This window comes from Ochotona curzoniae, unplaced genomic scaffold (genome assembly GCF_017591425.1).
Source record: "Ochotona curzoniae isolate NIBS_2020 unplaced genomic scaffold, NIBS_Ocur_1.0 contig_78, whole genome shotgun sequence".
NCBI classification, from domain to species: Eukaryota; Metazoa; Chordata; class Mammalia; order Lagomorpha; family Ochotonidae; genus Ochotona; species Ochotona curzoniae.
The window spans coordinates 2,565,527-2,592,100 of record NW_024466559.1 but is presented as its reverse complement, the minus strand read 5'-3'; the positions used below and the strand labels follow the sequence as shown (position 1 = coordinate 2,592,100).

The 26,574-nt window shown below is 45.8% G+C and overlaps 1 non-coding gene across 1 annotated transcript; it reads left to right on the top strand.

Annotated features, from left to right (window-relative positions):
* Nucleotides 1-1,895: 1,895 nt before the first annotated feature.
* Nucleotides 1,896-2,002, top strand: LOC121164482. The gene has a single exon (XR_005885102.1). It is a non-coding gene; the product is annotated as a U6 spliceosomal RNA (small nuclear RNA).
* Nucleotides 2,003-26,574: the final 24,572 nt, after the last annotated feature.

The window sequence follows — 26,574 nt, the reverse complement described above, 5'->3', positions numbered from 1 at the left end:
TGAAGACCGCTTTTGGTCAACGCTGTTGGGAGTTCTGTGCCCCTCCTGGATGTTGTTTCCCAATTCTTTCTCTAGATTGGGGAAATTTTCCCTTATTATTTCATTAAATACATTTTTAAACCCAGCTTCTCTTTCTGCAATTTCTGGGACTCCCATAACTCTTATATTTGGCCTTTAAATACTGACTTTCAATTCCTGAATACATTTTTTTTTTTTAGCCTGATCCAGCTCCGCTTCCAGCTTTTTGTTTGTTTCCCCCTGGTGACAGGAAATATCTTCCAGTTCTGAGATTCTTTCTTCTGCCTCCTTCACTCTGTTTCAGAGACTCTCCATTGTATTTTTAATTTGCTCCACTGTATTCTTCATTTCTGACATATCAGCTTTTATTTGATTAATTTCCTGTGTGACATATTCCTTAAATTTCTTAAACTCCTGTAATATGTGCTTCTCATTGTTGATAAGAAGTTTTAAAATGAGTTTTCTGAATTCTGTGTCCCCGATTTTCTTGATGTCTTCCTCAGTGAACACTGAAGATGACAAAGGCTTTTGCTGCTCTACTGGGGAGTCTTCAGTAATATTCATTGTGCTTCAGTCTCTGCTTTTGCTCTTGGTCATTATACTTCTGGTTAGCAGAGTCTTCTCCTTGGGGCAGGTTTCTAAGCTGTGTCACCCATAGGTCTACAATTCAATTTTATTTATTGCAGTTGGTACACAGCTCTTTGTTTGCAATCACTTGTGCCACTCCCTCCAACAAGTTCCAGGTTTGGGTTCTTATGTTAGATTTCCACCATGGTCTCCACAGCCCCAGCTCCTGGCTCACCACTCTCCACTTCCTGTGATACCGTGTTGAGGCTGCACTGTTGTCTGTACAACCTTTCTCCCACTTCCAGTTGGAACAGGTCCCAGGATTAGGGAGACACCAGATGTCCTATATAGCTAGATTGTTGTTGGTGGTGATCTTGTTGGAATCTGTTGGCCATTAGGCCTGAGGGCCACACGGACCTATTTTGACCTATATGATGCCATGTCAGTATTATTTTCCTGTAGGACCAGTGCAATCCACAGAGCTCAGTAAGTTCTTGCTGAACTCAATGCATGCACAGCTTGCTGTTGTTCCCTGAAGTCTTAAATTCTTTGCCATACCGTACAAAATGGCGCCTACGTGCCATTACTAGAATTCTTGATCTGCTAGCCATAAGGTCTGAGGACTACCTGGAGCAATCTTGGGTAGAAACTGCAGAATGCCATGTTGTTGCAGTTCACTGAGCCAGAAATGAGTTCACTCACAGCTCAGTGCATGCAGCATACTGTCCATAGCCCTTGCCTCCTTAAACAAAATGGCATTCGATACAGATATAAGGGGGCAGATTGGGTTGTGAAATCCACCCTGTTCCCGCACTATGCTGGGATCTGCTGCTCTGTCTCTGCTGATGGTCTCTGCTGATGGTCAAATCATACAGACCAGCAAGAAGAGCTGTTCTTTCTCTGGGTTCACCTCCTGAGCTCCTGGTGAAAGTCCCTTCCCTCCTGGTTGCTGATGGAGTTCCGGCTGCTGGTGGAGTTTAGATCGCCACTCGCTGAATGTCACTTGGGTATCAGTCACTGCAACACCACACCACTGTGTTCGCTGTTTCCCTGTATCTGTCAGTCTCCGGTACCCCCTGCTGTTCTATCCTCTCCTATTTCCTGGAAGTACCCTCTCTTTTTCATACTGGCTAATATTTCTCCATCTGTTTAAATGTGTCCTTACCCTATTCTTCCATCTTGATTCTCTGATACACGGAAAGTTTTAACAACAAACTCATTCAAAGCATATCCAAGCTAGAAGACAAATCTCTGGAAAAAGTCAAACTGAAAAATTGAAAAACTTAGAAAAATTGAAAATATCATTCACAGTGCTCGCTTCGGCAGCACATATACTAAAATTGGAACGATACACAGAAGATTAGCATGGCCCCTGCGCAAGGATGACACGCAAATTCGTGAAGCGTTCCATATTTTTAAAAAGCAACCCACAAGTGGGAGAAGATCTTTGCACACGATATAGGCGATAGGGGGCTAATTTCCAGGATATACAAAGAACTTCAAAACAACCAAAAAACCAAAACAAACAAGCCACTCAAGAAATGGGCACGGGAAATGGGCATACATTTCACAAAGGAACAAGTCCAAATGGCAAACAAACATATGAAAAAATGCTCCAGCTCCCTGGCAATAAGGGAAATCCAAATTAAAACATCGATGAGGTACCACCTAACACCAGTAAGATTGGCCCACATAAACAAGAACACCAACGACGCTTGCTGGCGAGGATGTGGGGGAAAGGGAACCCTACTCCACTGCTGGTGGAGCTGCAAATTGGTACAGCCTTTATGGAAATCAGTCTGGAGAACACTCAAACAACTCAAAATCTGCATACCATATGACCCAGCAATAGCACTCCTAGGAATATATCCAAAACACCTGTTTTACGACAAACCAACATGCATCCCTATGTTCATTGCAGCACAATCAGTAATTGCAAAAACATGGAAGCAACCGAAATGCCCATCAGCAGAAGATTGGATAAGAAAGCTTTGGTTCATCTACTCCATGGAATACTACTCAGCTATTAAAAAAACCAAAATGCAGTTCTTTGTGGCTAAATGGGCCCAACTGGAAACTATAATGCTAAGGGAAATGTGCGAATCCCAAAACAACTTAAGACGCGATTGAAATCTACCATTCTACAATCTTATGAGATGCATTCAAATGATCTAAAACATGTGTATTAGTCTTGAAGGTATGCAAAGAGAGATCAGAATAGAAGTTCTATCCAGTGAAATAATAGCAGAAAATGTCCTTATTTTGGATAAAGGTAGGCACATTCAAGTACAGAAAGAACATATAACATCTAACACAGGATCAGAAATAAATTTTACCACCACACACTCTAGTCAACTTAAAAACATGAAGCATTCGACAACGTACACAAGAAAAATTCCACATTACCCTCACAGGATCTCCACTTAGATGACAGCCCAATGAAGAGACACATCCCAAATCCTTAAAAAAGTTGTCAACCTAGAATACTTTATCCAGTAAAGTTCCTATTTATGAGTAAAGGTGAAGCCGACCTTCTGAAACAAACAGAAGGCTCTCCAGCTGTGCAATCAGCATGTGGTAGTCATGTGACAGTGCAAGCGGAGCACAAAAAAATAGAAGCGGAACTTGTTCCCACTCATCTCACACATCTAACCGTACAAATGATACACACAGAAAAACAGTCATCATTATCAAGAACATGAAAGCAAAAACTCTTCTTAGTAAAAGTATAAAGGAAATCCAAAACAAACAGAAGGAATAGGTATGGGGCAAGGGCAGGACCAAGTCATTACTTACAATAATAACCTTGACTATGAATGGCTTAAAAATCCCTAATTTAAAAATACAGATAGGCTGAACATCATAAAAACAAGATTCATCTACCTTTTGCCCACAACAAACACACCTGCTAAGATACATGCAGACCGAAAGTGAAAGGATGGAAAAAGATATTGCACTCTCATGGAAAGCAACGATGAGCAGCTTTAGCCATCCTAATATCAGACAAAACATACTTTATCAGAAAAACTATTAAAAGCAACAACAGGCATTGTGTAATTATTACGGGATCAACTGAACAGGAGGATGTGATTATAATAAATGTACACGCACTCATGCACAGCACTGGCTAAAGCAAACACTAAAGGATTTAACAGGAGACAAAAATTGTAATAATTTGGGGACCTCATACTTTCATCAATGAACAGAGTACCTTGACAGGGGAAAAAAAATCAACCAAGATGCAACAGAGCTAATCCACACTCGGGATTAAATGGGTTCAGTAGGTATCTACAGAACATGGCACCCACAGCTGAATCCGGGAATGGCGTTTTATTTACCATAGTCCAAATAGTAGGCTTTAAAGCAAATCTTAACATTGTTTTATTTTCTTTTGTTTTTTTTATTTTATTTTTTATGATGTTTACATAATTAATTAGGGTAGGAAGAATCAAGGATTAGGGGAAGGTGAGTGAGACCATTGTTTCCAAATTTTCTGTTTTCTCCTTCTGTATCTAAGGGAAGAGGGGAGACAAGGAAAGGAGCTAAACTCAGCTTCCCAACTGCTCCAGTACCCGGAGATGGGGACCAGCCACCAAATGTCATCCCAGGGTCCCCATTGTAGAGCATGCTCTCAGAGTTCTGCTCAAATGGTTTAGATAGTTCTGAAATGCTATTTATCTCACCAATCCAAGGATGATGATAGCCTTCCAATGTCCATTGGATGACATAGTTCACCCTAATTAGAGTCTCCATTTACCCAGATATTTGCTGTCGGCACTTGGCTGGGGTAGTTGATCAATTTGTTCTGCCAATTCAGATGTCCTCTACAGGTCCCAGTGGACTGCCATATCCTCCATGTGCACTGCACATGCAGTCCACTGCTCTGTCTTAGCCACTGAGGAGGCCCAGTTGTGACACATGCACTCCACGGTCAGACCACCATTCTATGATTCTCCCCACGGTTGGAGTTCTGAGTCCAGTGGTTCAATTGGGGGTAGCGGGGAATCCCCAAAGAAACCTTGTCTGAAGTGATCCCAGACCTGATTCTTGTGGTGTGTGCCAGTACGGCTTCCAGCTCAGACTGTCACCAACATCAACCTATGCACACACTGGCTGTTGCAATTACTGGGTTGATTCTGTCTCTAGCCCGATCTCTTACTTAAACCAATGGTTACTGCAGCCCAGCCAAACCCTGTCCACCACACAATTGGTCCTCATGTAAACAAGTGGGAACTGCGGCCTAGTTGGAGCAAACCCCAATAACCCCCGCTAGGCCTGCACCCAGCCCTAGTTCCTATGCTTGCCAGTAAGTGCAGAAGATTGGTCCAGTTGTCTCACATCCCGTTCAGCTCTCACACACATTGATAGCTGAATCCTAGCTCAACCCAACCAACCCCACTATCTAGCCCATATTCACGCTGGTGCCACCACCTGTCTAGGCAGGCTCACCACTGGCCCTGATTTTCATGCTTACCGGTGGGAGCTGCAGCCCTACTGAGCCAACTCCCAGACCTGGAGTTGCACTTTCCAGGGAGTTCTGCAGTCTTGTTTGACAGGATTTGCCCCAAGACCCAGCACTTGTCAGCTGATGCTATGGCAATGCCCAACTTACTCTGGTCCATGCATGTAACATTGGGTACAGTCAGCTAGCCCAGCCAGGCTCTCCCCCAACACAGTTCACACGCTGACCACAAGGTGTTGTAGTCCTGCCCGACTTGCTCTGCCCCCAGTCTCAGTTCTCATGTTCACTGATGGGACAGTGGCCCAGCAAGGGAGCCCCCTGCAGCCTTACTACCAGTCTTGCACCACCACCCCTTTCTTGAATGGGTTGGTGGGTACTACGGTCCATTCTGTCATGGCCTGTCCCTCACCTTGACTTTTGCCGTCAGATGCTGCAGCCTGCCCTGTCTGGGCTTGTGTCCAGTTCTAATTCTTGCTAGCTGGTGCCACAGCCTAACCCTACCCAGTCTGCTCCCACCCCTGTCTCATGCAAACCAGCAGGAGTATCCCAGCATGATCCACATTCTAGCCTGGCTCCTGTCACATGCTCACCAGCTAGAGCTATGGCTCACAGGGGAGTTTCTTAAATTTCCCCCAACACATCTACTCCAAGACCCAGATTTCACATGTGTCAATAAGTGCTAGGCCCTTACCCAGCAGAGTCTGCCCCTTCCATCCTGGCTTTTATATAAGCTGGTGGATATTACAGTCCAACCCACCCCACACACTATTCCTGGATGCGCATGTGGGTGCTGCAGTCTGAAACAGCCTGGTCTTTCCCAAGCCCAGTACCCATTAGTGCAAGAGGGTTCCATGTTCATGCCTAGCTCAGCCCATCACTACCCCAGCTCTTGAGCAAACCAGTAGAAATTGCAGTTCTACAGGAGTGGGCCCACATGTTCCCCATAAAATCTGCCCCCCAGAGCTGGATCTCTCATATGCTGGTTAGTGTAGTGGCCAGTCTAAAATGACCCATCACCTGCTCCAGCTCTCACTGGTGGGTTCTGTGCTCTAGCCCTGCTATGTAGGCCCTCAGACCAAATTTAGTCCACACCAGTGAATGGTGGTCAGCAATGATCCTTGCTAACTAGCCTAGCTCAGGTCTCCCATGTGGGTGGGTACGAGATCTGACCCAGATTGATCTGACCCAGAAAGGTCCTCCACCTTCCCTCCTTCAAACCATTCAGTCTTAGCCCTGTTGCTTACCTGCTAACACAAGACTTTGTTGATGGAACTCCCTCCGAAGTCATTCCTCACCTGCGACACACCCCCTCACCAGCCCTTCCTTCCACACATCCCTCTGCCCCTTTCCCTGATCAAGCCACAGCCCCTGAGCCCAGCAGCATATGGGTTCCCCAGCCAAGCCTTCCTAAGCCCAGTCTTCTAGTGGGGTGGTGTGCTGGCTTGGAGCTCTGTCTGCCCATTAGGATCTCAAGCTCCTGGTACATGTGCTGGCCTGGGACTCTACTCCCCCATACATCCAAGTTCCAGGCTGCCCAGTGCATCAGCATACCAGGTCAGTCTGCTAACAAGCTTTCCCTTCCCCTCTCCGCACCCCTTCCAGAACCAAGCACATGGGGAACTCTCCAAGCTTGCTCCATCTTTCAGGACATGAGCCTCCAGGCCCCCACATACCCTCATTGGTGCCATCCCCCAGGACACTACAAGCACACACCCCAAGTTCCCAAGAGCCCGTTGCCACTAGGTGTGCCTGACATAAATGACCAACATTTTTTTAATGAAATCATGCCAGGTATCTTTCATTATCACAACTGAATGGAGCTGAAAATTAACAACTTATGAAATAGTAGAAAACACACAAACATACGCAGACTGAACAATATGTTCCTAAATCAACAGTGTGTAACAGAAGAAATTAAAGTGGGAATCAAAATATTCCTGGAAAGTAATGAAAATAACATCACCTCAAAACTTACGTGATAAACAAAAACAGTGTTGAAAGGCACGTTTGTAGCAATTAGTGCCTACATCAAGAAACTGGAGTGGAATCGAACAAATGATCTAAGAATGCATCTCAAGGACCTGGAAAGACAAGAACAAATCAAACCCCAAATTAAGAGGAAAGACATTATAAAAATTAGAGAACAAAAAAAAACAAAATTGAATCCAAAAAAGAGGCCTAAAAGATCTATGAAATAAAGAGCTAGCTTTTAAAAAAAAAATACACAAAATTAACACACCATTGGTCCAACTAACTAAAAAAAAATGGAGAAGACAAATAAATGAAATTGGAGATGAAACTGAAGATATTGCAACAGGTACCACAAAGAATCATCAGGAAGTGCTACAAGCAGATATGCCAAATGATTGGAAAATCTAAAAGAAATGGACAGATTTCTAGACACGTAAAACCTACCCAAATGGAGTCAGGAGACATAGAAAACCTAAACAGGCCAATAAGCATGAGAGAGACTGAATCAGAAACAAAAAGACCTCCCAAAAAAGGAAAGTTCTGGAAGGTTTCACTGATGAATTCTGCCAACTTTTCAAGAACTAGCTCCAATCCTTCACAAACTAGTCAAAGTAACTCAAAGGCATGGAATTGTCCCAATCTCCTTCTATTAGTACAAAATTACCTTAATTTCAAAACCAGAAGAGGATACAAGAAAGAAAACAATATGCTAATATCTTTGTTAGAGAGTTATAAGCCTGTTTGGACTATCCTAAAATTCGCAAAGTTCAGTAAAAATCACACTTGAATACTAAAAGCTGTTAAATGTAAAAATGAAAATAGACATGAGACAGCTGAATAGTATCCTATAACCATTTTAAGGTTTATAGCAGCCAGGTGTGTATAAAATAAAATTGAGATGTCAATGAAGTAGTTACAGGATGTGGTTAAGAACTTGCCTTTTCTAACATATTGGTCACTCAATACCATGTCAATTAACTTCATGATATTGTAAATTTCCATGTTTCTTCCTGTTGTTGAAGTTGTGTAGTGGCTTTTCATTGGAGGGGATGATATTCTGCCACCTCTACTTTCAGACCAAGGATGGTCTCCCAATGAAACTGTTGAATTTATCTGGACAATAAGATGCTAGACCCTCTGTATGGTCCATTTCCACAATGAAGGAATCATGACTGGTTATGAACTGTACTACTGTAATATGGAGGAATTCAATATGGGGAGAGGGCTTGGGGAGGGGCTCGGGGAATCCCAGAGCCTGTGAAATTGTATCATAATATGAAATAATAAAAAATTTTTTAATTTAAAAAATTTTTAAATTTTTATGAATGAAATATAATTATATAATTATACTAAATAATATAATTAAATAATATAATATTATTTCATAATATAAAATAAAATTTTAAAAATTTTAAAATTTTAAAAACCTATATGCCAATATCTCTGATGCAAGTATATTAAATAAAAATCTAGATAATAGAAAGATTATCTGTACCAACTGGGATTTATCTCTGGAATATAGGGATGGTTCAACAATCACAAATCAATAAATGTGACACATCACAACATCAAGCTAAGAATTAAAGTCATGTGATTATTTCAATAGATGCAGAGAAAGAATTCAATAAAATACAATATCCTTTCATGATTAAAAAAAAAACAGAACAAACAAGGCAATATGTGATAAACAAAAGGTCATTTTCATATCGGATGAGAAAAAGTTGGAGGCATTTCCACAAAGGTCTGGAACCAGGAAAGGATGCCCACTTTCACCATTACTATTCGATATAGCTTTGGAAGTTTTAGCCAGATCCACTAGACAAAAGAAGATGAAATACAAATTGGAAAGGAGAAAATCAAGTTAGCCCTGTGTTCAAGTGATACAATTCTATACATAAGAAAACCAAAAGGTTCTAGTACGAGAGGACCAGAACTCATAAGAGAATCTGATAAAAGTTTCTGGATATAAAATACGCACAAAAATCAATAGTCTTTTACACATAAACACCATGACAGAATTGTTAAGATCAGCACCATTCACAACAGGTACAAAAATGCTTGAATACTAAATGGTTGTTGATGTCAGAGCTTCTAATTGATTGGGATGATACTTTGCTGGCTTTACCTTCAGACCAGAAATGGTCTCACCAAGAAATTGTTGAACTCACTAGGATAATAAGATGCTGGACTTTATGCTTGGTAAATACTCCCATTGAAAGAACCTCAACTGAATTTGAACTGTGGTGATACAGCAAGGTGGAGAGTCCACCATGGGGAGAGCGTTCGGAGAGGAGTGTGGGGAATCCCAGTGCCTTTAACATTGTGTCACATAATGCAATAAAATTAATTTTTTTAAAAATGCATGAATACCTTGGAATAAATTTAACCAAGCATATGAAAAGCATCTATGGTGAAATTTACAAAACATTAAAGAAATACAAGGAGACACACAAAAAAATTGCAAAAAAATCTTCCATGTTCATGGGTTGGAAGGATTAATGTCATCAAAACGCCCATGCTATTCAAAGCTATTAACAGATTCAATGTGATCACAATCAACAGACCAAGGACATTCTTCTGGGTGCTAGAACAGATGATGCTAACTTCATATAGAAACACAGGAGACACTGAACATCACAACACCTGATTTCCACACCGTTGTGTTCGCTGCTTCCCTGTATCTGTCAGTCTCTGGTACCCACTGCTGTTCTGTCCTCTCCTATTTCCTGGAATGTGCCCTCTCTGCTTATACTGGCTAATATTTCTCCATCTATTTAAATGTGTCCTTACCCTATTCTTCCATATTGATTCTCTGATACACAGAAAATTTTAACAACAAACTCATTCAAAACATATCCAAGCTTGTGGCCTGGGAAAACAGTCAAGGATGCCCCAGAGCACTGGGACCCTGTACCCGCATGGGAGACCCAGAAGAACTCCTGGCTCCTGGCTTTGGATTGGCTCAGCTCCAGCCTTTTGTGGCTGCTTGGGGAGTGAACCGTGGGACAGAAGATCTTCCTCTCTGTCTCTCCTCCTCTCTTTACATCCACCTTTCCAATTAAAAAAAAAATCTTCCACCTAGAAAAAAATTCTGGGACCTGGTGAGTTTGCTATTGAATTCTACCAAACATTCAAAAGGAAGTAATTCCAATACTCCTCAAAGTATTGAATCAGATGGAACTCTGACAAACTTTTTATGAGCCCACCATTACTTCGATACCAAAACGAAACACATGGTACCAAAATAAAACCCCAGACATACATCCACAATGAACACAGATGCAAAGATTCGCAACAAGATAATAACAAATCAAATCCAAAACCACGTAAAATGTGCCACATCATGATCGAGTGGGACTTACTCCAGACATTTAAAGGCTCAACATTTGCACACCAAGAAATGTGTCATGAAACACATTAATAGCATGAAGAACAAACACCATCTGGTCATCTTAAGAGATGCTGAGAAATCATTCAAGAACACTCCATGATAAAATTCCTCCACAAATTAGATATAGAAGGAAAATTCTAAAGGCTATAAAGGCAAGCCAGTATCATACTGAAACGGGGAATCCCAGAAGCATTTCCACTCAAACATGTAAGACACGGATGTCCATTCTTCCTACTCTTATGCAATATATCACTAAAAGTTCCAACAAGAGAGATGAGAGAGGAGAAGGAAACGAAGGGCATCAGATCGGAAACATGGAAATCAAACTACCCATGATTCATGTTATATATGGGAAGATCAATCAATTCAGTAAGCTTACAAGTTACAAAATAAACACACACAAAAGTTGCTTTCTTGTGATGACTCACAGAAAGAAGATTTTTTTAAAAAAAAAATCCATTCACAAGAGCCACCAAAAAAAAAAAACCCAGAAATAAATTCTACCAAAGTGAAACATGTCCACAAAGAAAATGATCAAATATTGACAAAAGAAACCACCAAGGACACACATTTTGAAAAATGGAAAAGAATCCTTGCTCATGGATAAGAATCAACATCATTTCTGTAACATGTTTAAAGCAATCTATATATTTAATGCAATCTCTATCCAAGAAACAATGATTTTCTTCACAGAATTAGAAAACAACACTCCAAAATTCATAAGTAATCACAAAACAACCAAAATGATCTGGGGGAAGAAGCATCAAGCTGGGAGCACTACAATTCCTAAGTTCAAAGCATACTACAAAGCTGCAGGATTAAAACAGCAAGGTCTAGGGATAAAAGCCAACACACAGATCCATGGAACAAAATCCAGAGCCCAGAATCTGAGCCACATACATTCAGCCAACTGACTTTTGACAGAAGTGCTTACGCCATACAGTGAACTAAGGATAATTTCTTCAACAAACAGTGCTGGCAAAACTCAAGATAGAGCCACAGATCAAACGCATTCATTAAAGACCTGAGACTATAAAGCTGCTGAAGAAAAAAAAAAACCCTCTCCAAGACATGGGTGTGGGGGACAGCTCCTCAGACAAGACCCCAAAGCACAGGCAGCAAAAGCAAACCTAAACAAAGTGCGAGTACATAAAATGCAGAAACTTTGTACAGCAAAGGAAATGATCAATAAAGAGACATCCAGCAGAATGGGAACATATTTTCAAACTTCCTGCATGCGTATCCCAAATATATCAGCAATGTAAAACAACTTGATAACAGCAACAACAAAACTAGCCTAATGAGAAAATGGGCAAAGGATTTCCATAGATGATAATGGGATGCTGCACTGTCTGACGTTGTCTGTACCGGTAAGGTCAGGGCACACTGAAATAGCAGACTGATGGAATCAGAACTCCTTATGAAGGGTTGTGACATTATGGGAAAAATCAATCAGGGGGTGGAAAAAGAGGGGAGGGAATATCAGACTATATAAAACTGTATGGTAAATTTTAAAAACAAAATTTTTTAAAAAGAAATATAAAGGCCAATAAATATGTGAAAAACTGTTCAACATCACTTGCCATTTGGGAAATTCACATCAAAGCCACAATGAGGTATCAACTTACCCCTGTCATAATGGGTAAAATCCAAAATAAATGCTGGCAAAGATGTCAACCAAGGGGAACACGTAAACACCACTGCTGAGATGGTAAATTAGCACAGCCACTGCGGAAAGCAGTTTGGAGATTTCTCAACAAACTAGCAACAGACTTGCCACACGATCTATAGAGCCACTTGCCATACAACCAGGACTTGAACACACTGAGTCAGAGAAACACCTGCACCACCATGTCTAGAGCAGCACCGTTCACCATAGCCAAGATTTGGGATCCACCAAGGTGTCTATCGTCCGATGAATGGATAAAGAAAATGTGGCATATAATTACACAGGAGAGTATTAATCAGTCAAAAGAAGGGATGTAAGTCTACCGTTTGCAGAAAAAATGGACACAACTGGAAGACAAAATGATGAATAAAATTAGCCAGAGCCAGAAAGATAAATACCACATGTAGAGGTGAAAAAGAAAAAGAGAGAGAGAGAGAAAGAAAGGGAGGAAGGGAGGAAGAAAAAAAACTATGTATCAATATTGCTGTAAATATAAATATGTAAAACTTTCTATACCTTTGTCAAATCTAGGATTAAAATGTTACGCTATTGAGGCCTGTGCTGTGGCATAGCAAGTTAGGCCTCCACCTGCAACACTACATCCCATGTAAGCCATGGTTCAAATCCTGGCTGCTCTACTTTTGACCTAACTCCCTGCTAATGCACCTGAGAAACCATTAGAATATAGCCCAGGTGCTTTTTATTGTGATGTAAGCTTCAAATGTGTTATCTCAAAATCTTAAAAAAAAAAAAAAAGAAGAAGGAGAAGGAAGGAAGTTGGGAGAAAAACAAAAGAGAGGGAGCAAGTAAGGGAATATCATTGTGTTCCTAGGATGGAATCCACAAGCCACATTGAGTCTATTTTCAAAAAGTAAAAATTAAAACAAAATATTAAAAGAAATACAAATGAATGAAACGCAAAACCGTGCTCAGGATTACTAACCACCAGGAAAATGCAAACAAAAGCAACAATGAAGGTTCCCCTCACACAATTTGGAATGGCTATCATCCCAAAATCAAAAAACACTGAACATCAACAAGGATGTAAGGATGCAGGTAAAAGGTACCCACACTCGTGGTGGGATTGTGAACCACACAACCACTACGGAAGACAGAATGGAGATTTCTCAGAAATCCAAAAATACATACACCCTATGACCCAGACATCTTACTCCTAGGAATTTACCCACATGAGAGTAAACCAGTGTATAAAGGAGTTAGCTTACCCACACATGTACCGTAGCTCAATTCACAATAGCTAAAATAGTGAGTTAACCCACATCCCCATCAACTGATGACTGGATAAAGAAAATGTGGAACTAGGAAATATTACTCAGCCATAAAATGGAGTAAAACCCTGTTTTGCAACAAAATAGGTGCAACTGGAAACCACTTTGCTTTATGAAAAAAAAAAAAAGCCAGGCTCAAAAAGGCAAGTATCAGGATTATAAATGCAGAAAAGTATATGAGTAAAACAGACACCTCGTGATTTGTGGTTTTCAGTACTTGTTTATGGAACTGTGGTCCTTCCTACTTTGTACTCGGTGGAGAATTAAGCCTGTGATTACAGAACGGATTCAAAGTACGTCTTCATAAAAACCAAAGGAAAAAAAAAAGAAAGAGAAAGGAATGAAGGGGACTGAGACAGGGTGAAAGGGAAGGAAGGAAGTATGGCTAGCTTAATTTCTATTTTTCTTCCTATTGTTGATTTTGTATTGTGGCTTTTCATTTAAGGGGATGTATAGTAATTGCATAATGGAGATTATCATATCCAGATGTGAGGATACAATGCAGCATACATCTCTACTTCCAGATCAAAGATGGACTTACAATGAAACTGTTTGGTATATCTTGTCAATAGGATGCTGGACTCTGCCATTGTCCACGCCTACAATGATGGACATATGACTGTGTATGAAGAACTATACTATAGTAATGATATGGGGGAACTCGGTGCAGGGGAAGGGGACTTGAGGAGGGGTAAGAGAAATCCCAGGGCCTATGGAACTGTATCATAATAATAACTGATCATAACAAAAATAAACATAATATTAAACACATACATAATAAATACATTCATAGTAAACATAAGAACTGATAATAATAATTAAAAGAAAAACTGTGCATATGGGATCTGTTTTCTTTCCATTAATAAAAAATTTAATTGAGTCAACCTGGGAGCGGGTAGTACAACTAATTGCATCTCCCCAGGCCTTGGTGGCAGAGAGAAGACAGCCCCTTGGGAAGCGGCTGTCCGAGGGCCCAAGCCAACACAGCCTCCCCAGAATGGGTCAGTTCCCTGTCTGGGAAGGAGAGATCCTAGATGCCTGGAGCCGGAAGAACCCTGGAATCCAGTAACAAATCCCTGCCCAGTGGATTCTGAGGGTCCTGGGAGGACCCTAAGACTCAGCAAGAGGATGTGCCGCAAGGCAGCCCCCAAAGTCACAAAGTCACTCCAGGGCCCAGGGTCAGCCAGTTCCTGGGATGGCCTGACACAAAGCTAGACATGGGCACCCGGAAGTGAGCATGAGGGAGGCAGCAGAGACGGGTATACCCGTTACTGCAGCTGCTGACCAGTGTGGGTCACTATGATTAGGGGGCAAACTTGACATCAGCCCACGTGTGAGAGGAGATGAAAGTATGTGGGGATTTTCTGCAATGAACCAAGGAAAACATAGAAGCCAACCTTAAGAGCAGACCTGTAATCAGTTGATCTGTAACCTTGTTGGGGGCACATCCCAGCCCATCCTGGGAACAGCTTAGGAAAATGGCCTTCACCCTGTACCAAAGAAGCTGCTGGGTACCAATGATCCCATACTTATAGGGTCCTGGGAGGACCCTAAGGACCTCCATACCCAGGCAGCTCCACCTAGCCATGTCCCAGCCATGCACCGAGACACCCCCTACCATACACCTCCCATTTGAGAGCTGCTGGCGTCTTCAGCAAACTCACAATCTTCTGTTTCCTGCCTGAATTTCTCCCACCAAGACAAAAGCCTCCATTGGCCATCTCTGCTAACATGGCCACTTTCACAAACACCTCTCTCGGGCCATGCTCCTCATTCCTCTCACTGGCTAGCCAACCTCAGGCCTAACACTCTCCTGGGGACATGGTGTCCACTTGCGGTCAGCAGAGACCCACTGCCCACCCACTAGGCTCTTGGCAGAGTCACCCGGCATCTCATGGGCACCACCCCTGCCCATCAGCTTTTGCACATCCACATGGTCACCTTGTCAGAGGCACCATCTAGCTACCCCTTACCTGGCCCCAATGCCCCAGCTGGCCAGAACAGCTGCACATAGTATTAAACAATCAACCTGAGAGCTACAAGCCTTAAATGCACTCACCTGCCCCTACTCCACTCCTCAAACAGCGATTGCTAGAAGTGAGACAGCACCAATTCTGACTCCGTTACCTTGGGTCTTCAAATCTTCTAAGTTTGTCCCATCTGTGTGAAGCACGGAGATAAATTTCCACAACAAGTTTTTGTTAAATCTGACGAATGCATACTAACTGGCAACATATTCAAGTCAACATATTCTTACTTTCTCACACGAACAAGTGTGGACATCAGATGTCGTCAAGAACATCCGGCGTGGGTGTCTCACTCTCGACAGGCCTTCAGCACCCACTGGCGTGGGCAGACAGCAGCTCTGGGGCCAGAAGCCTGGGTAATGACCTCATGGCTCCTTCCCCTCTTTCCTTCTGTTCCTTCTGCTCTCCGCTGGCTCTATGCCCCTATGCGCAAGGTGCGTTGCCGCCTTCCAGCAGTGGCACTAAAATGACGAGGAACATTCCTGAAGGTCTGGAAAAACAGGAACCGCAACCGGAACACACAACGAACAAACACACCAACGACCGAGAAAACCTTTATTGCCGAAAGCGGGCTGCTTATATACAGCTCTCCACCAATCGCTTCTCCCCGTGGGTCCACTTGGCGCTACCTGATAGGTCGGTAGTAATGACGTAATCGCAGCAAGAGCATCAGCCTATCACCGTGACTTTCTGTTTGCCTACTGGTGGGACCAACCCCACCTCCTGGCCCTTGGCCCTCGACCTATCGTATGTGTGGGGTCAGCTCCGGGGCACTGCTCCCCACAGTGTGTCAGAGCCAGGGTATGCTCCTGAGCCACTTGCAGCTTGCCCTGAGGGAAGATGAACATTTAATAGCGAAGCTAAGGATGCTGCTTTAGAACCTAATTACCCTAAGGGCCCAGCGCAATAGCCTAGTGGCTAAAGTTCTCACCTTGCATGTGCCTGGGATCCCATATGGGTGCCTAGTTCTAATCAATGGACAGAAGATCTTCCTCTCTGTCTCTCCTCCTCTCTGTATATCTCATCTTTGAATAAAAAATAAATTATCTTTGAAAAAAATAAAAAAGAACCACACTAGATACAAGCACTTTTACTTCTCACCTAATTCTGTCTGAATTAACCCAACTTGACTGAATGAATGCTTTAGGGGACAGAATACAGTGTGTGGATCCCCAATGGCTGTGAAAACCAAATTGGCAACACCTTTGATACTGACACCAGTGCACAGCGATGTCTCTTGAAAACTTGTGGACTTGCCATAGTGTGGCACAGCAGGTAAAGCAGGGGCAGGTGATACGGGACAGGCAGGCAGCTGGGCAGGATCCCATACGCTGGAGGAAACTTGAGTCATGGGCCCCCACCCCAACCTCCCATGACAGTCAAAAGACCCCCCCCCCCTTTCCCAAGATGCACTTGCTTCATCCTAGACTTGAAAGACACCATGTAAATAAACACGTATTATTTAGTAAGCAGGTACGTTTATAGTATATAATATGATGTATATTCTATATGTATCACTGGCATCATAAAACTCCCACGTGGCTTTAAGCCCGAAGAGACAAGCCCTGTTTCCTAAAAGGAGCCGCGGGGAGGTGCATTTTCTTCTTGCCCTTCCTTCTGGATCTACTCCACTCTCATGATGGGTATCTCTGTAAGGGACAGCCCAGGAATGTGTGTGTTTGTGTGTGTGTGCTCTGCCTGCACTAAGAACTCTGTATAGCAAGAACCTGGAGTAAAAAATTAAAGCCCATCCCTCATTTCCCAGGGATGGAGAGCCCCTCAGGGTACTCCCAGGCCGTCTCAGTCATTGAAGATATTTCTGCAGTGGCACCACGGGTTGGCATTTCTGGAGAATGCCGAGTGTACTTGTATTCCCCCTTGAGGGGTCACGGGGTGACTCGCCAGCTGAGAGCCACTGCATGAGCTAAGACGAACTCAGAAGCCCCCACACCTTGGACAGAGGCCCCTTCTGGAAAGCAGACGGGGCATGGCTGAGACAGCAGTGTGCCTGGGTCAGTGAGCCATGGTTGAATAGAAGAAGCACTGTGATGAGATGCGAGAAGGTTCTCAAATGCAGAAGCCTCAGGCTTCCTTCCTACAGTCTCTAGGCCAGTAATGCTGACCATCATGGCCACCAGGACAGTCGCAGATTGGGGTACTGTCTCCTCCTCTGGCCCCTCCGTGGCCTCCCACGTGTGCCCCTGTGTGTGGAGCTCCTGACTCATCACTGACTTCCCACGTGCTTCTGGGTGTGGAGCCCCCAGGTCAGCACTGGCCTCCCCCACATGCCCCTGTGCAAGGAGACCCTGGCTCAGCACTGGCCTCACACTGCCCTCCCAGGTCACTCCACTGCTCTCAGGTAAGTCCCAATTGCTATCTGTCCCTCCAGCCTGTTGAGGCATCCTGTGCCTGCCCAGTCCTGGAGGAAACGACTGAAAGATCTGACAGCCGCACTGTGCTGTCTGCACACCTCCATGCCAGCCAGCAGGGGTCACAAGGGTTTCGCTCTCTAGGGCCATTAGCTCCTGGATGAGCAAAGGCAGCTCTGAGGGCAATCTTTTGTCTCTGGCAGACCATGAAAGGGGAATATTTGGACCACCCTGGCCCCTTTGAGATTATAAGAGCTACCGGCTCCAGAGTCCCTTTCAGACACGGAGTTACAACTGAAGCAGGATCTGGCACAATGGCTCAATGGCCAAAATCACCTTGCATGCACTGGGATCCTATATGAGCACTGATTTGTGTCCCAGGTGAAAGCAATAGAGCAATAGAGAATGGCCCCAAACCCTGGGCTCCTGCACCTGTGTAAGAGACTAGAAGGAGCTCCTGGTTCCTGGTTTCAGATTGGCTCAGCTCCAGCCATGGCAGCTACCTGGGGAGTGAACCCGAAGATGGAAAATCTTTCTTTCTGTCTCTCCTCTCTATATAAATCTGATATGCCTTTCCAATAAAAAAAAAATAATAAAAATGTTTTTTAAAAGATTCATTAAGAAAAAACTAAAGCAGCCACCAATGGGGACAAGCACTGTGGGGTGTCAGAATGTGTCCCAGCCACAATGACAGGGAGCTGGGTGCAACCCAGGCCTTGATAAAATGCCCAGGAAGGAACGGAGCGCCCACCATTGGCCCCAGCAGCAGCAAGTGATGAGGAGCAGGTGGCATCCTCAGAGGATGCCATTTTCTGACTCCAGTTTGGAGCTGTGTACATCAGCCCCGAATCCAGGCAAGACTGGGCACACTCGAAGCTGGGACAACCACTGCTTTGCGCATGCGTGCATTTCTGTCACCTGCAAACAGAGAGACAATACCTGGTAGAAGAGAGTCTGAATGTTTCTGACACAAAGCAGCAGCAGCTCTCTGAGGGGTCACTGTGCCGGTCACCAGTCACCTCATCTGCTCACACACACACTGAAGGTTGCACTCTACCCTACAAGCCCATGTCAAGAAATGTTTGTGGCTTTTTTTTTAAAAAATAGAAACAGTGAAGCACAGGTGCACTGGAAGTTCCCTGGAGCCTCAGTGAGGGCTGGTTTTCAGCCCCAGGGCCCCTGCAGATCAGGCTTTAGGACAAGAAGGGGTCATCCTTAAATATGCACGCTGATGAGGCAAGAGGCCTCTTGCCCTGGCAGCTGTTCCAGGTGAACTGTGTGGTCCTGGAAAACTTGGGACTCCTGAAGCCTTGAAAACTTGGCTCTGAGTGTCCAAACTCTGAGTGCCTGCAGCTCGATCCTTCATGCATGTGCTTGAAGCTCTGCAACCCTCCAAAGGCCCACACATTGGCAGGTGTCAGGAGCATGCTGTCTCCCCACTCTGCCTCAGTCCACTTCCTTGAATGTTCCTTCTCCTCCTCAGAGCTGCACCTTGGGCTTCTCTCACCTCCTGGAGGTGAGATCATGGCCAGAGACATCTGCAGAGGTCTCGTTCACCTGGCCTGAGAGCAACACTGGTGTTTGCTTTCTGCACCCATCAGCAAAGTCAGCTCTACAGGGAAGCTCTGCGAGAGCTGTGCAAAAGCTGCATGGGGCAAATTCATTTCCTGCTACAAACCAGCTACATGTTACATATCACAAACTCATTACAAGTTACTAACTAGTTATATGCTACTCACTAGCTGCATGTTATACATTCTAGCCACTTACATGTTGCCAACTAGTTATATTACCATCTAGTTGCACTGTTACACATCAACCACCAGTCACATATCACCAACTAATTGCCTGTTACAAATTAGCTACATGCTATCAACCAGTTAATGCTACATCTTACAACTGACTTACAGAATACAAACTAGTTGCTTATTACAAGCACAAGCTACTCACAGATCACAAATTACATAACAGTTACACAGCACACACCATTACATATTACCAACTAGTTGCATGTCACAAGTTGCACATTACAGCTCATTATATGTTGTAAACGTGTTAGATGTTGCACCCTGGTCACACAGTATACCATACACACTAGATACACATTAGATGTTACAAATTAGTTACAACTTGTATTTAACAACTCATCAACTGTTGCACAGTAGTTACATGTTCCACACTGGTTACATATTAGACCAGTTACATATTACAAATTACACACTGGTTACATATTGCTCACTAGTTGCATATCCAAAATAGTTACACATTGCAAAGTATCTAAGGGGTTGAGAAGTGGGAGAAGATGAATACTACCTTGGACTCTGCTTGCTAGGAAGCTGTTCCAGCCACAACCTTGAAGAAAAAAAAGGTGAACTCAGAAATGTCTGGTAGGGTTTGAAGGAGAAGAGCTGCCTGGCCCCACCTAACACAGTGGGGTGGGGGAAGGCTTGAGATCTGTATTTGCACAGCGCCCACCTTCCAAATTCTAGCTGGTACCCACACTGTCTTCAGTACCAGCTAGCTGCACCCTTAAAGCTGGCTGGAGGAGTTGCTATAGAATCCAAGGCAGTCACTAACACTGTGGCAGTGGCAAAAGGAGGCATCTGGGGCAAAGCACAGAGCAAGCAGCCAGCAGACTCTCACTGACTTCCGCTATCACTGGAAGTTCTTGTGGTCTCAAGTTGGTGTGAAAGAGTGCATGCCCAGCTATGTCCAGTCCCCGGCTGGTCTGCAGTACTTGTGTGGGTGGTGATATCATATCCTTTAGGGAATCTGGTTGATGGTATTGTAGGTTCCAGTTAGCCTGGGGGCTACTTGGAAGTGATCATTTGTCCAGGATCTGGGATTCCAGGAAGGGAAACAAGACTACCATCAGGACTCCATTTACAGGAGAGAAATGATCTATGGGTCTGGCTGTACCACCGTGGATCCAGTGCTCTAATTCTCAGAGTCTGACAATCACAGTCACAGGATCGGGAAAGATAAAGCTAAGAGTGGGTGACCAGGAAGCTATGAAAGACCAGGACTCCATGGTGTCTAATGTCCACCTCCACTGCACTAGACAACTGCTCTGGTTCAGGCAGCTGGGATGAGCTGCTTTGAGGAAAGCTTTGCAGGGGGATCTGAGAATGGAACAGCAGGCATCTGACTCCCATTCGCTGAGACTCCCACTCTGGGATCTGCAAGCAGGGACCCTGCTTTGTGGATGTTGCGTGAGCAACTGGCTTACAGTGAGATGTGCTGTCTTTGCATCCCTTGTTTAGAAAAGCCAACCCAGGGACCAGCACTGTGATGGAACAGTCACCAGTTAAGAGTTCCCAGTTCCCAGCTGTTCCTCTTCCAATTCAACTTCATGCTAATGGCCTGGGAAAGCAAGAGAAGATGGATCAAGTGGTTGGGCCCGTGCAATGTAGAAGATCCAGAAGAGGTTCCTGTCTGCCAGCACTGGTCTGTCTCAGCCCTGACCGCTGTAGCCATTTGGGGAGTGAATCAGTAGATGAAAGATCTTTGTTTCTCTGCATCTCTCCCTTTCTCACTCTGTAACTAAATAAATTTTCAAAAAGGAAGAGGGGCCGGCAAGGTGACTTAGCAGGCTAATCCTCTTCCTTCATATGGCCAGCAGTTCAGATCTTCCACTTCCCATCCGGCTCCCTGCTCATGACTTGGGAAGGCCATAGAGGATGGCTCAAGTACTTGGGCCCCTGCACCTATGTGGGAGACCTGGAAGAAGCTCCTGACTCCTGGCTTTGGTTCGGCTCAGCTTCAGTCATTGTGGACATTTAGGGAGTGAACCAGAGAATGGAAGATCTTTTTCTCTGTGCCTGTCCTTCTTTCTGTAAATCTGCTGAGAACCACAGCCCGTAAAGCTGTCTGAGTTTGTGCTGAGCTCCCTCTGTTCTCCAAGTCCCATTCCTGAGCCATCAGGCTCAGGTCATCTCAGACCTTGTCCATGTCCTCATTACCCACTTCCTGTACAGCAAATAATGAGGTCTTGCAGAGTCTGACAAGACGTCAGCCCTCAACCAAGAAGCTGAGCTTGTAGCTGCCAGATCCTGGGCCATTCCTATTCTAGTTTTCTACTTAAGTGCAGCCTGGGAGGCAGCAGGGTCCCTCGTCACCCAGAATGGTGGAGACAGGTCAAGTTCCTGGCTATTGACCTGTGTCATGGCCCAGTCCCAACTGCTACAGGCATTTGGGAAGAGAACCAAAGGATAGAGCTTGGTTCTGTCTCTAGCGGGATGTCAAACCTTCACATCCCCTTCCTGACAGCATCAATGCTGGCAGGGATCTCAGCTTTTCCACACTGATGTGTTCTTTGTTCTGACACCACTTGCTCTCTACAAACTTAAAGAAAACATGCTCGGTTCCCGTGTTCCAGCTGAGAGGAGGGCTGCGACAGGGGCTGGCATTCTGATTGCAATAGCGAATGTGAGATGCCTTCACAAAGCCTCCCCCTCCAAACGAGGGTGACATCTCTTCTGCAGTTCCTCTCTCCTCCAACGACAGGCACAACTCTACTCATTACAAATGCAGCCAGTGTCCCTGAAACCCTCCCAGGATAACTCAGCCATCTCCAGGGCCTAGCTGACACTCATGCTGCTCCTCGGCTGCCTGGACCCTAAATGAGCACGGATTACAATGAGATGCAAATCAGTGCTCCCTCATCTGCCTCTGCTGTCTGCCACTCCTGGCTGTCTTAATCAACTGGGGGCCCAGAGCAGTGCAGGGCGAGACTACCCTACCCTTCCATCTCCTATCACTGATTATCACGCATCCAATCCAAGACACATGCAGCTCACCAGCTGGGCAGTTTAGTCAAGAGAACCGGCACAAATGGCAGTGTGCTGTAGAGGCCCCAGTCTCTGTCCCTCACCACTCCCCACCCCAGCACTGTCCCACAGAATTGCAGGTGAGGCTCGGACAAACCCCAACAGTCACCTGGACCCTGCCAGTCTGGTTTCTTCTTCAGATTTAGGCAGGAACCTTGGAAAACCTCATCTGTATCCAAAACAGGACCTGCTAGATGCCCCACTGCATCCAGAACCCTCATTCTGTAACCAGAACCTCACTGCAACAGTTGGCTTCCATATAAAGTCAGTTCTACGAGGACATAAGAATGTGCAGGCAGAGAAGCTGTGAGCTGACATCCACCCTGTCATGTTTCGGCCACTGCCCAGGGCAGGCTGTATCCGTCTGGCCTGGTCGGGTGCCCTCTCCACACACCCACTCCTCTCAACACCCAGCAGTGTCTCAGCAGATGTTTCCATCTGACCATCACGCAGGCCTGTTCGCGCACTGACAAAGTCCTTGCATCTGTGGCTAAACACGGCCCAAGTGAACTTCCGATGGGAGTGGGCTGCAGGTTAACTTGGGCCCAGGTGCCTGATCACATGCTGTGCGGTCCCAGGTGAGGGACAGCAGGCCAAGATAGGGAGGGAAGCTGGCCGCAGCCCCCAGTAGGCTCTGAGGACACAACAGATCCCACCAAGCCCAGCCCAAACAGCAACTCAAACACAAGCGTGGAAGCTGCTGAAAACAAACAGTTTGGGTCAGAGTTTGCTTGCTGAGTGCTTGGCAAGGACCTTCCTACTTGGCTAGTTCTGCAGAAGCATTCCTCACACTTGGGGTAGAAAAGCAGAGTGGCCTTGCTCATTCTGAAATGAAAACCTGAATCGTGGCCACAGGAGGTGATGGGAACCTCCAGCGGCTCAGCATCATGGGATGCCAAATCCCCAGTGGCCAGGCCCTCCGTGGCACTGCAGTTCATGCCCTGACTGAGCAGCCTTAGGATCTTTGAGCAGGCTGCTATGTAGGGCCTAGAGTGTGACCGTGGAACCCTAGGTGGGGTCCTGGATGTGACCAGCATAAAACACATTCTCCACAAAATACCAGTGCTTGGAGCCTGCATTGTGGCATGGCCAGTTAAGCTGCCACCTGCTACATTTCAGAGTAGAGGACTGAGTTCTGGCCACTCCACCTGCAATCCAGCTCCTTGCTAATGTGGCTGGGAGAAGAGGCAGTAGCAGATGTCCAAACACTCTGCCTCTCCCTACCCGCCTTTTAAATAAATAAATCTTCCCAAAAAATCAACACCCTTTGTCTGACATCTGCTCTGTTCATCCAATATTGGGGGAACCCCCATGTCACACAGCTTCCTGTTGATGGTGTCTCTTGCCTCTCCTGAATAAATTCAGCCACCTGAATTCTTTGCTGTTTAATTTTTGGTTTTGTTTTGTTTTTTGCTTGAAAGCCAGAGTTAGAGAAAGTGAGAGAAACAGATGAAGGGAAAAGAGAGATCGAGAGAGATCTTCCTTCCACTGGTTCACTCCACAGATGGCCACAGTGGCCAGAACGAAGCCAGGAATGAGGGGTTCCATCTGGGTCTCCCATATGGGTGCAGCAACCCAAGCACTTGCGCCATCCTCCACTGTTTTTGCAGGTGTATTAGCAGGGAGCTGGATCAGAAGAAGAACAGCCAGAACATGAAGCAGTGCTCTATAGTACGCTGACACTGCAGGGGGCGTGGGCTAGGGTTTCATTGGTGGCCTCCTCCAAGGCTGGGTTGTGGCCCTGAAAAACAGAAAAACTCTCAGTGTTCTCATGAAGAAGATAATCCAAGAGGGGTACCCAGGGTGCAGAGACGGGGTGAGCACAGGCAGGACCCTGAGGACAGAGGTCAAAACACAGGTGGGAAAATGCATGTGGACGGTGGCTATGAGCACTGGGGGCTGCACCACAGGAAGCCAGGCCTGATGCGGGAGAGGACTGACACGGGCACTAGGAGGGAGCCTAGGACCCAGGTTCTAGGGGTAGGGGTGGTTTTGGGGAGCTGCTCCCGAAGTGCTGACCCCAGCAGGGAGCTCTATGAAACTGCACATCCCCAGTCACACCTGGGAAGAAGGGAAAGTATGGGCTGGGTGTTCAGTACAGCAACTAAAAGCCTTGGGAGTGCCGGGGATTGAGCTACGGCTCTGTTACTGGTTCTCTTTCCTGTTGAATCTCACCCTCGGCAAGGTGGCAGGTGATGACTCTCGGGCCCGTGCCCCTGCCACCCACATGAGAGACCTGGAAGGGGTTCCCAGCTGCCAGCTCTGGTCTGGCCCAGTCCTGGTTGTTGCAACCATCTGGGGAGTGAGCCAAGGGAGGAAAGATCTCTGTCTCTCTTAATCTCTGCTTTTTAAATAAAAAGTGAAGACAAGCTAAGAAAAAGGACTATAATCGATGTAGAAAAAAGACTTTCACATGGAGGCAAAGAGAAAATAACGGGGGTCGAAGTCTTCAAGGCCGATGACCTGGGTGGGTGTCTTGAGCGACAGCCGAGACTGTTCCTGCATGAGTCTGCAGGTCACGGAGGTCTGCATCCTAGCCCTGAAACTCAGTCAGGGGTGCAGGCTCAGCACCCTTAGCAGGGATCCAGCACAGGTCCAATCCAGGAAACTGCAGAGCTCTCAGCTGCACCTACTGAGCCCGTGGAAGACGCACACTGATGCCCTGGTCCCATCCTTCACAATGACTATGGAGCCAGCTGCGTGCCAGCCCTGTCCCATGCCTGCTTTACAGTTTAGGTCCCCTGTGGAAAAGGCCCAGGTTTACCACAAGTCCCTGATTGACCTGATAGGTCCTTGAGGCCAGGGACTGGTGCTCTAGGTGTTGGCAAAATGGCTCTCACCACCTGTCTCCTGGAGGTCCCAAGGCTGGCAGCCAGCGCTGGAGAACACAGGTCCCTGTGTAAACACCCAACGCAGGCATTCATGGTTCCCTCCCATTGCCTGGTTTCACAGCAACATCAGACCTTGCAGGTCTCCAGCTCCTCCTACCCGAAGACCTCCTGGGGAGGAATCCCCCAATACCTGGCCCAGAGAGAAGGGGCCTCCCAACCAGGGCACTCCATGGTTCCCCTCTTCCTGCACAGGAAGTGCAACCTGCTTTTGTTCCAGCTTCTCACCCTCCACCCCTACAGCCTCTCCCTGGGTGGACAGTTACTTCTCAAAACACGGCTGAGTCTCCCCTCCCTGTCACTATCCAGTAGGAGTCGGTGTGCAGCCCGGGGTTAGGATCCCCTATGTCCCCACACCATAGGGCCTGGACTCAATCCCACAAGTACACCTGGTAGTGGCTTCCTACAAATGCAGTAGAAAGGCAGCAGGTGGAAGCTGGAGCACTTGGGTCCCTGCCATCCTCCTGGGAGACCTGGATGGAGCTGCTAGCTCCAGGTCTTAACTCTGGCCCAGCCCTGGCCTTTGTAGGCATTGGAGGAGTGAACCGGTGAATGGAAACTTTGTTTCAAAATAGCGGATAAAACTGAAAGGAAACTTTGTTTCAAACCAGTGGATAAAACTCAGGTGTGAAAGCATGAATGAGCAGGGGCAAAGGGGCTTTGTATGCTGGGTAAGGGGTCCCTGCACAACACACATGTGCTTCGGCAGTTGTGCCCTGCCCTGGTTCCCAGAGAGAAGAGGCATGGCCATTTATCTGGCCCCTGTCATTTTACATTTGAGTCAGCTCCGCATCTCACATGAACAGGCTTTTCTCTTCAAAACAAATCATTTTGCTGCTACATGATCCCCTCCTGTGCGGAGCATTTGCTGCACACACACTCAGCAACATGGACCTGCGCACACAACTCCACAGCTTGGCATACCCATGCAAACCCCGCGCAGCTTCCTTTAGCAGGTAACTGCCATTATCTGCAAGGGAGCTGGATGGGAGTTCGAACCACAGCAGGAGCTCCTGCTCCTCCTGCCTCCCAGCCCTGGCCCTGCACCAATCTGCATTTGCAACAGGAGCAGTCTCCACGGCGATCGTGCCTAG